The sequence below is a fragment of the Stegodyphus dumicola genome, chromosome 11 (assembly GCF_044657685.1).
Source record: "Stegodyphus dumicola isolate Sdum_Otavi_A_Nest chromosome 11, ASM4465768v1".
In the NCBI taxonomy this organism is placed as follows: domain Eukaryota; kingdom Metazoa; phylum Arthropoda; class Arachnida; order Araneae; family Eresidae; genus Stegodyphus; species Stegodyphus dumicola.
Genome location: NC_140778.1, coordinates 167,007,952 through 167,017,828, shown reverse-complemented (window position 1 = coordinate 167,017,828; position 9,877 = coordinate 167,007,952). Strand labels below are relative to the sequence as shown.

The 9,877-nt window shown below is 40.3% G+C and overlaps 1 non-coding gene across 1 annotated transcript; it reads right to left on the bottom strand.

The window, feature by feature from the left end:
• Positions 1-7,775: 7,775 nt before the first annotated feature.
• On the bottom strand, positions 7,776-7,968 carry LOC118203631 (U2 spliceosomal RNA). The gene has a single exon (XR_015044242.1). It is a non-coding gene; the product is annotated as a U2 spliceosomal RNA (small nuclear RNA).
• Between the last annotated feature and the right edge of the window lie 1,909 nt (positions 7,969-9,877).

The window sequence follows — 9,877 nt, the reverse complement described above, 5'->3', positions numbered from 1 at the left end:
GCAGAATTCTGTGGCGTGATGAATTCACTTTCAATTTTTCATATTTCAAAAGTCCTGAGCATTCGTGCAGGGGGAGAAGGGGGTGCAGAAGACTCAGGTTAGCGAGTGCTGCTTGGGGGGTTTTTATGATATGTCGTTATTTCATCCTCCTCCTGTGTTACAAAAAAAGAGGTGTACAAGGATGACCAACTTCTGTCTAGTCAAGTGGATCATTTTGCGGTCCTTTCTAATGTTCCCATTCTGGAGGCGTCAGTCCCCTCCTCCTTGGGCGGGGCTAGTTTTAAAAAGCCAAGGACGTCAAAAGTTCATTTCATTCAAGATTCAATTGCAAATTTTATTCTTACTACAGCAAATGAACCACAATGCTGAAATATCCTCACAGATATTTCTACAATATCGCAATAACTTACAGTAGTTATATTGGACGTTTTACGGAAACGTTGGCCGGAACAAAATTCAAAGTAGAAAAAGTTAATCCGATCTCAACGCGAAATCGCTACAGTCAATAACAGCAGTAAGTAAACAACTGAATTCCGGTGTTTTCCTCCAGCTTTTATAAGCTTATGCACCATGCAACATAATATTCTCGTATTTTCTCAATTTTTTTTCAGATGGGAAAAGAGGACAATGAAATATTCATGAAAGTGTTCATTTCTCTGGAGTAGCTTCCTCCTCCGAAAAATCTCATTCTTCACTGCAGGTGAATATAAAACAAATGTAATTACAAAGGCAATAAAAATAGCAAAACCAAAAATAAAAAAATAAATATTCCTGGAGTTATCGAATGCCCATGCTTGGGAAGAAATTATTTTTTGTGATTAAACAAATATTGAGACAGTAAAATTTATCAGCCAAAACTGCATTACATAATGCCAGAGTTTGATTGACACAAACTCGACATGCACAGTCCAGCACATGGTTTCCAACTCAGAGATACTCTCTCTCTCTCTTCAGTTCAAACGTTGCACTTGAAAACACAGAGTGAAATATTAGGAACTTAAAACAATTTAACAAACAGAAAAATTACAAAAAACACTTTACAAATTCATTTGTAATATGTACAATAAAACAGTACTTTTTAATTTACAATTAATGATTACTTTGTATTCTTCACTTCCACACTAGTGGCGGGCAAGCCATCTCAAAACTCAGAATAAACTGCTTCCTGCATAGTGCAGCCATCTATTGGCATTTTCCCGTTTGTTAATATTAATGTGCCAACAAAATAAATGAATGAATGAATAAAAACATAAATACAACAATCCTTAACAATAATTGTAGACCATTACAATTAGCTGGCGTTTAGAAATCATACAGAGACAAACAAAACAAACAAAACATTAGGAAACAGACAGAAAAATCTTTGTTGCTGCAGTGTGCCTACAAACATTTTACACCCTTTTGAGAGTTATTTACAATAAAAAGGCTCGTGTGTTGAAAGAAGCAATGCGTATACGCGCGCTGTAGTGGGAAAGATCTGGCAAATGTGAATAGGAATTCTCTCAAACTTACATGAAATGAGACAAAAATGTTACTGGAAATGAAATTTGAGTGATATTTTGAGGCCGATCTTCCTTCAATCAGTCAGACAGAATGAGTAAGTTGTTAACAGTACGGGAAAAAAATGTGGATTTTATGGGATTTCTGTAAATACGAATAAAACTTCGTATTTACAGAAACCAGAGTGAGTGAGTGAGTGAGTGATTATGGCGCAAAAACCAGAGATGATTATGACGCGCCAAACAAAAGATGAGATGATTACAATTGATGACATTAAAATTCAATAAATAAAAACAAGTAGATAAATGTACCAAATCCAGAGGATGAAGTCATATAAAAACAAGTTAAAAGCACATATTAACATTCAAGACACAGTCTTCAAAACAAATTACATTTGGTAATAAAAGCCAATCTCTTTTAAATAATAAAATAAATTAGAATTGACCTCTCTTCCGATTAAACGGTCGAGAGGTAAGTCACAGCTATTAAAATATTTCTGGCGAAGACTATTAAAACATTGACACTCAATTAAAATATGACGAACAGATAAACAAACATTACAATTAAAACAAACAGGCTCATTTTCAGCTTTAAGAAGATAGCTATGTGTGACTCTGGTATGACCAATTCTGAGTCGAGTCAAAAGAACGTCTTCTTTACGATTTCCAGCAAAATCCCAATGCTCAATTCTAGGTTTGATGTTTCTCAACTTGTTGTGATGCTGAACATCCCAAATTTGCTGCCATTTTTTTCGTATCTTTCCCTTGATGACACAGCAGATGTCTCTAAAAGGGATAAGGCGACTGGACAGTTCGACAGCAGATTTTGCCGCGATGTCTGCAAGCTCGTTTCCCTTTATTCCCGTATGCCCGGGAACCCAGCAGTACAGGATTTCATATCCTCGTATCATTAAATTTCTATGAATTTTGAGAACATCCACTACCACAGGATTCTGAGCGTTGGGAAAAGCTTCCAAGGATTTAAGAGCACTATACGAGTCTGTGTAAACTATGAACTTTTTGTGGCAGAGCTTTGAGATGTACAAAAGAGCATAATATATTGCAGTTAGTTCAGATGTTAGGACAGAGAAAGCATGGTGCAGGCATCTGCCCTCTATGTAATTTTCAAATACAAAAGCCATCCCGACATGATCATTTGACTTTGATCCATCTGTGTATATCGGATAATAACTGCTATATTTGTGCCTGTGCTCAGCGAAAATTTGTCTGTAAACGATCTCGTTAGTGCTCGCCTTTACGTGATGTTTAAAAACATCAAGAAGCTGGATCCGTGAATTTTCCCAAGGTGGAATTTCAAAATTCTGTACTGCTTGGGGGTGCATATCAGAGAGGGAGAGTTCCTCAATGACAGGGCGTACTCTTAAAGGGAAAGTAGGAACACAGGATGGACGTGTTTCAAATAATGTGTTACACTCATTATCAAGTAAGCACAGCTTATTGGGATGTTCAGGTTGTGATAGAGTATTAAAATATTGCAAAAGGGACAATTGCTCACGCCTCAGATAAAGTGATGGTTCGTTACAGTCAACAAATAGGCTCTGCACAGGAGAAGTCCTGAAAGCTCCTGAACAAATCCGCAGACCTTGATGGTGAACAAGATCCAGTTTTAACAAAACAGATGACCGAGCGGATCCATAAACAACTGAGCCATAGTCCAGTTTAGAGCGGATAAGCGCTCTGTAAATGCGAAGCATGGAGCAACGCTCTGCACCCCAGGAGGTGTTCGCCAACACTTTTAAAATATTTAGTGTTTTTAGACACTTCTTTCTCAGGTTTAAAACATGAGAAAGGAAAGTCAATTTTCGGTCGAACGTCACTCCTAAAAATTTTACTTCAGGCGCAACTGGAATAATTGTACCATTCAAGTATAATTCAGGTTCAGGATGGAGACCTCGCTTCCTACAAAAGTGCACGCAGACAGTTTTCTGTTTCGAAAATGTAAATCCCTGTTTGTCTGACCATTCTTGGATCTTAATCAGAGCCATCTGCAGTTGCCTCTCTACATATCTCATGTCTGCTCCTCGACAGCTAATCTGCAGATCATCAACATATAGAGATCCCAAGATGGTGGGAGGAAGTTCTTTTAGTACAGAATTTATTTTTAAACTAAACAGGGTTACACTGAGCACACAGCCTTGAGGCACACCCTCTTCCTGTTCAAAAACATCCGAAAAAACAGAGCCAATTCTTACTTGAAAAGTTCTAGTGTTCAAGAAATTTTGAATGAAAATTGGTAGGTTGCCGCGCAAGCCACTCTCGTGAAGATCCCGGAGTATACCGTATCTCCATGCCTTATCATAAGCTTTTTCAATGTCGAAGAATATCGAGACAAGGTGGCTTCTTCTTACAAATGCTTTTCGAATAGATGTCTCTAAGAGGAGCATGTTATCTACAGTTGTTCTTCCCTTTCGAAAACCACTCTGATAAGGCGATATAATATCATTCTTTTCCAAGAAGTAGACTAGGCGGCTGTTTACCATCTTTTCAAACAGTTTGCAGAGGCAACTCGTAAGGGCAATTGGCCGATAGTTGGAGGGATTCCTTGGATCTTTCCCTGGCTTAGGAATAGGAATGACAACAGCTTTCCTCCATGCACTGGGAAAGGCATGCTCCTTCCACACCCTATTGTAAAGAGTGAGAAGGGCATTCAGTGACTTACAGGACAGATGCTTTAGCATTTCATAATTCACTCCATCAAGACCCGGAGAAGACCTATGTGTCTGCAATAAAGCACTCCTTAATTCAAGCATAGTAAAGTCTCTATTGTAAGGCTCAGATTTGGAAGAGTTGAATGCGATGGGATTTATTTCAGAGTGCTGCTTCATAGAAAGAAATGCAGGTGTATAGTTTCTGCTGGAAGAAACGGAAGCAAATGTCTCACCAATAGTTTCGCAATTTCTTCTATGGAGCTAATCACTCGGCCATCTTTTTCGAAAAAGGAAAGTGAGTGGTCTTTATATATGCCGCATGCTTTTTGAACTCTTTCCCAAACCCGCTTGCTAGGCGTGGAGGATGTTATTGACGACACATATGAAATCCAGGAATCCCTCTGGCTCTGCCTTCTTACTTTTCGTGCATTTGCTTTGGCTCTTTTAAAGGCTATGAGGTTTCGCAGAGTAGGATATCTACGAAAAATACCCCATGCTTTTTTCTGTTTTTTCAGTGCTTCATGACAGTCGCGATTCCACCACGGTTTCGAATATTTTAGTATTTTTCCTGATGTTCTAGGAATCGAAAGCATAGCTGCCTGAATAATAGTATTAGTAACAGCTTCAACAGCGTCATCGATATGCGCATCTTCTACCATTTCATCTGTGAGCTCTGCAATGGAAGAGAAGAGTTCCCAGTCTGCCCTGTCCAGTATGAATCGAGGGGATCTCGACATGGGGTTTGCTCCTCTTCGTGCAGGAGACACAAGAATGGGATAATGATCACTGTTGTAAAGATCTTTACCCACATTAAAAGTGCAAAAAGGCAACAGAGATGGTGAACAGATGGCAAGGTCGAGAGCATGGAATGTTTTTGAAGGCTCATGGAAGTAAGTATCTTGCCCATTATTGAGGAGACAAAGGCTATGATCTTCGATCATCTGCTCAATTTGTCTTCCTCGGCAATTAGTATCCTTACTACCCCAGAGCGGACTATGGCCGTTAAAATCTCCTATTATGATGAAAGGCTCAGGCAGCTGCTCTAAAAGACCATTTAAATCGTGCTGATCAATATGCTCATTTGGAGGCAAATACAGAGAAACGACTGTAACAACAAAATCAAAATTTGTTTGAGTAGCGACAACTTGGAGGGATGTCGTCAAAGAAAGCACATTTGAGGGATAATCCAGTGAGGTGAGGAGACCTACACCTCCACTGGCACGCTCACCTGCAAGGTTATCTTTCCTGACGAAGGAAAACGTCCGAAGTTTTGCCTGTTGTTCTGGTTTTAGATTTGTTTCCTGTACTGCGAAGCATACAGGATGATAAGCATTAATTATGGCTTTGATGTCGAGCAAATTTCGGTGGAAATCGCGACAGTTCCATGAGACGAGGGTGGCCATTATGTCTGGTTTTTGTTCTTTCTGTGCTCTTGTTTGGTTTTTCGTGGAAGTAGATGCCTGGGAAATTCTAGACCCTCCTCTACTTCCATAGTGTCTGAATCCGCAGATTCAGAAATCATTTCGTCAAAAGAGCTATTGCTGGGACTTTTATTTTTATTAATTATTTTGTGACTTTCAATTTTAGGTTTACTTTGAATGACTGTTTCTTTTTTTTTGTATTAAATGAGTTGCATTTTCCGTTTTCTTGGTGGATGTGTTTGGTTGGGTTTTATTTGGTTTAGTCTGCGTGCCTATTGATGTTTGGGTGGCAATGCTACGTGTTGTTTTAACTGCACTGGCATAAGATTTGTTTGATTGGAGCTGTGTGCTTTGAACTAGTTTTCTGGCTTCAGCATACGAGATGTTCCTGGTAACTTTAAGAGTCTGTACTTCTTTTTCGGATTTCCATTTTGGGCAGAGGCGTGAAAATGCTGGGTGCTGACCCTTGCAATTTATACACGAAGGCGCAGCGGTACAATTTTCCGAATCGTGGCCAATCTGTGAGCATCGGGCGCATGTGAGGCTGCCACGACAAGACGTCTTAGAATGGCCGAAACGCTGGCATTGGAAGCATCGCATAGGGTTGGGAATATAAGGTCTTCCAGGACAATTTAAATATCCGGCCTTAATATTCTTAGGCAGATCAGGCGTGTTGAAGGTAAGGATCACGTGTTTCGTATCGATCAACTTACCTTCCTTACGCATCTTGATCCGCCTAGCACCGCAGATATTTTGGTCGGATAGCTCGGAAGCGATCTCTTCTTCAGGAACGTACAGAAGGTCGAATTCCGATATTACGCCACGACAATAATTCAGTGTCTTATGTGCTGTTACAGTGACATTCGCTTGCCCAAGTTTAGTAATCTGAAGTAAAGAAGCAGACTGGGTGGCTGAGTTTGTATCAATAAGCAAGTCTCCGGAGCGGAGACGCTTTATGTTTCTCGGCTCACCAATACAAGACTGGATGTATTTATTTATTACGAAAGGAGACATCTTATGCATTTCGCCAGAAGGACTAGAGATGACTAGGAAACGGGGACTATTGTGATGATTTTTTTATTTGCATCTGTCCGTAATTTTTTTGCAGAATTTTTAGAACTAGGTTGAGTGACAGGTTGAGTGACTGGTTTAGTAGTAGACGTTTCAGAGCTAGGTTGAATGATTGGTTTATTAGTAGATGGTTCAGAGCTAGGTTGAGTGACTGGTTTAGCAGTATACGTTTCAGAACTAGGTTGAGTGACTGGTTTAGCTGTAGACGTTTCAGAACTAGTTTGAATGACTGGAGTTACCTCGAAATCTTTAATTAAGTAGATATGAGAAGAAGCCATAGTGAAAGAATAAAGATTCGGGTCCGACGGCCCCGCCCACCACGGAGCCCAACAAGGGAACACAGATTCCTGTGTTAGGGCTAGCCGGACCTATACGCAAACTGAAGCCCCGCAGTCGGCTTTCCCGAAAGCAGGTACTCCCGAGAGCTTGACCCCAAGCCACTGACACAAGGACTAGTGACCAGCCGATTGACACCCGTGAGGACGACTAAGGTGCCTCCCGTTTAGCTGAAGCAGAGGCCAAAGTAGTGTGTTGGGGACAGTACCTCGCCCCTCAACTACCAGGACCCTCCTTTCCAGCGACACGGGTCTCCACGCACGGCAAACACGTGGGCAGTTTTCTCGCCACTCGAAGACTAGAGACAAGGGCTGTTCCAGTCTCTCGTGACGAGCCCCAAACTCCGTAGAGAGAAACCACGAGGGAGAAGAGAAGGGAAAAAGTTCCAGCAAAGAGGAGAGGAGACGGAAAAGAGGATAGATCACTGGGGCTCCAGGATCGTGACACCCGTCTCATCAAGAAGATGATCCCCTGAAGGGCTAGGGTACCTCGGGATTGCCACACCCGTACTCACAGAAGTGAGCCCCCTGAGGGGTTACAGAAACCAGAACTTGACACTGAAAAGAACGAGGGTTAAACCCGAGGCTCCAGAATGTTCCCATTCCGAGGAAAAGAACGAGGGGCCCGAGCAATAGCAAGTTAAAAAAAGGCAGGACGCCGCACACTCGTACAAATGTATGATGTTGTCAGACCTTCGGTTTTCTGAAATTTGAAGGGGCCATTTTAAAAGGACGTTTTCCTGAGGATGCAGTGGGTGAGTGAAGTTTCTGCTTTTGGATATATTGTGGGCCGTATCCTGCAAGTAGTGCCACAGCAGGCCAACCCGTGGCGAGGGCGGAATAAATTCCTAACCACAAGCCTATCTGCAAAAATTAATTTAATATCTTGACGTCATGTCGACGTCGTATCAGATATTAAGCTGATAAGAACAGATACTACACTTTGATCTTAGCCCAAAGGCGGAGAAGCGATGCAGAATTCTGTGGCGTGATGAATTCACTTTCAATTTTTCATATTTCAAAAGTCCTGAGCATTCGTGCAGGGGGAGAAGGGGGTGCAGAAGACTCAGGTTAGCGAGTGCTGCTTGGGGGTTTTTTATGATATGTCGTTATTTCATCCTCCTCCTGTGTTACAAAAAAAGAGGTGTACAAGGATGACCAATTTCTGTCTAGTCAAGTGGATCATTTTGCGGTCCTTTCTAATGTTCCCATTCTGGAGGCGTCAGTCCCCTCCTCCTTGGGCGGGGCTAGTTTTAAAAAGCCAAGGACGTCAAAAGTTCATTTCATTCAAGATTCAATTGCAAATTTTATTCTTACTACAGCAAATGAACCACAATGCTGAAATATCCTCACAGATATTTCTACAATATCGCAATAACTTACAGTAGTTATATTGGGCGTTTTACGGAAACGTTGACCGGAACAAAATTCAAAGTAGAAAAAGTTAATCCGATCTCAACGCGAAATCGCTACAGTCAATAACAGCAGTAAGTAAACAACTGAATTCCGGTGTTTTCCTCCAGCTTTTATAAGCTTATGCACCATGCAACATAATATTCTCGTATTTTCTCAATTTTTTTTCAGATGGGAAAAGAGGACAATGAAATATTCATGAAAGTGTTCATTTCTCTGGAGTAGCTTCCTCCTCCGAAAAATCTCATTCTTCACTGCAGGTGAATATAAAACAAATGTAATTACAAAGGCAATAAAAATAGCAAAACCAAAAATAAATAAATAAATATTCCTGGAGTTATCGAATGCCCATGCTTGGGAAGAAATTATTTTTTGTGATTAAACAAATATTGAGACAGTAAAATTTATCAGCCAAAACTGCATTACATAATGCCAGAGTTTGATTGACACAAACTCGACATGCACAGTCCAGCACATGGTTTCCAACTCAGAGATACTCTCTCTCTCTCTTCAGTTCAAACGTTGCACTTGAAAACACAGAGTGAAATATTAGGAACTTAAAACAATTAAACAAACAGAAAAATTACAAAAAACACTTTACAAATTAATTTGTAAGATGATAACAATAAAACAGTACTTTTTAATTTACAATTAATGATTACTTTGTATTCTACACTTCCACACTAGTGGCGGGCAAGCCATCTCATAACTCAGAATAAACTGCTTCCTGCATAGTGCAGCCATCTATTGGCATTTTCCCGTTTGTTAATATTAATGTGCCAACAATATAAATGAATGAATGAATAAAAACATAAATACAACAATCCTTAACAATAATTGTAGACCATTACAATTAGCTGGCGTTTAGAAATCATACAGAGACAAACAAAACATTAGGAAACAGACAGAAAAATCTTTGTTGCTGCAGTGTGCCTACAAACATTTTACACCCTTTTGAGAGTTATTTACAATAAAAAGGCTCGTGTGTTGAAAGAAGCAATGCGTATACGCGCGCTGTAGTGGGAAAGATCTGGCAAATGTGAATAGGAATTCTCTCAAACTTACATGAAATGAGACAAAAATGTTACTGCAAATGAAATTTGAGTGATATTTCGAGGCCGATCTTCCTTCAATCAGTCAGACAGAATGAGTAAGTTGTTAACAGTACGGGAAAAAAAATGTGGATTTTATGGGATTTCTGTAAATACGAATAAAACTTCGTATTTACAGAAACCAGAACTTGACACTGAAAAGAACGAGGGTTAAACCCGAGGCTCCAGAATGTTCCCATTCCGAGGAAAAGAACGAGGGGCCCGAGCAATAGCAAGTTAAAAAAAGGCAGGTCGCCGCACACTCGTACAAAGGTATGATGTTGTCAGACCTTCGGTTTTCTGAAATTTGAAGGGGCCATTTTAAAAGGACGTTTTCCTGAGGATGCAGTGGGTGAGTGAAGTTTCTGCTTTTTGGAT